Consider the following 1,517-nt stretch of genomic DNA (forward strand, 5'->3'; position numbering starts at 1 on the left):
TTATACATATTCTATTGTAAAATTTCCCGCTCTTTCCGAATCCGGGGTCGAAAATAGGCATTTCCATTTGAAAAATTTTATTTGACCTTCAAATAACCCCTAAGGTCAGGGTCAAGGTCAAATTCAAGATCATGGTCATACGTCCCCCCCGTTATCCAACAACTTTTGTATGAAACTTTTTTTATTATTTCGCTTACCGGACGAGTTATTCTCCATTAAATGTTAAAATGGTCCACCATGTATATATAATTAACTAACAGATTTGATATTAAAATCAATGGACTGCTTTTTATCGTTATTGAGTAAACGCTTCGTGTGTTAGTAAACAATGTTGTGCTTCTTTCTTCAAAAGACTTTGAGCAACGGAATGACTAATTGATAATGATTAATATAATTTTGATAAAAACACTTAACTGATAAAGTTATCATATATTAGTAGATTTCCCGTTTTCTTCAAGTGAGCTACTAAATAGTATGTGAAGTGACGCGAATGTACGTTAAAATGTCACATTTTATGACAAAAGTAGAAGTGATTAATATTACTCAATCTATGTCGATACTGTATATATTTAACTATTATTGTATATGTGTTTATTTATTATTTGTGTTGTGCATGCAATGTACCATATATGTATAAATGTACGTATATTAAAATGACTTTATATATAAAAATTATATTATATATATATATATGTAAATATTTATTCATTTATTATATATTGTACATATTATATCAAAAAACTTTTTGGAATATTTTTAGTCATTATTGATATAAAGCTATATTATAATATTTCAGTAACGGTTTTCAATAAATTTAAAAGAGAAGTGCCAGAAATAACATGAAGTATTATTTCTATTTGGCGTCATCGAAAAAATTCCACAAGCTTCTCATATTGAATGCTGTCTTAACAGTTGAGTAAGCGCTCGCTGCTATGTATGTGTTCTTCTAGATCTGAAAATCTGATTGGATGATCTAGAAGAATACATAAATAACAGCGAATTTTCACTCAACTGTTGAGTTTGCTCACATTGCCATTACTACGCATGTATTACTGGCAGTAATATTTAGGCATGAGTAATATATTCCAGCAGTAGTGCGAAAAAATCACACACGGCACTAATACTTCTGTGTAGTTGTCAATAATACGTGTGTGATTCCCAGTAATATTCCCAGTAGTTTCCTGTAATATTTCTGTGTAGTGATCAGTAATATTTCGGCACTTCAGTCTTTTCTGTAAGGGAAAATAAGTAAAAAAGTCATATGAACGTATGTCCTACATGCCTCAGTTTTCAAGTTATGAATGGCTAAAGAAAATATTCAAGGTATTCACTATTCGCCTCGTGCGTCAACACATGTTACTGTATAGTTTAGCACGTTTCAATATTATCTAATGTTTACAAATAATACCCATCAATATAAATCGGACGTTATTAAGTATTCGGAAGTTATTAAGTCACTGTGACACTGTCACACATGAAATATATTAACACATAATAATACAGGATAAGCATGGAAT

This window comes from Trachymyrmex cornetzi, unplaced genomic scaffold (assembly GCF_001594075.2).
Source record: "Trachymyrmex cornetzi isolate Tcor2-1 unplaced genomic scaffold, Tcor1.1 scaffold900, whole genome shotgun sequence".
NCBI classification, from domain to species: domain Eukaryota; kingdom Metazoa; phylum Arthropoda; class Insecta; order Hymenoptera; family Formicidae; genus Trachymyrmex; species Trachymyrmex cornetzi.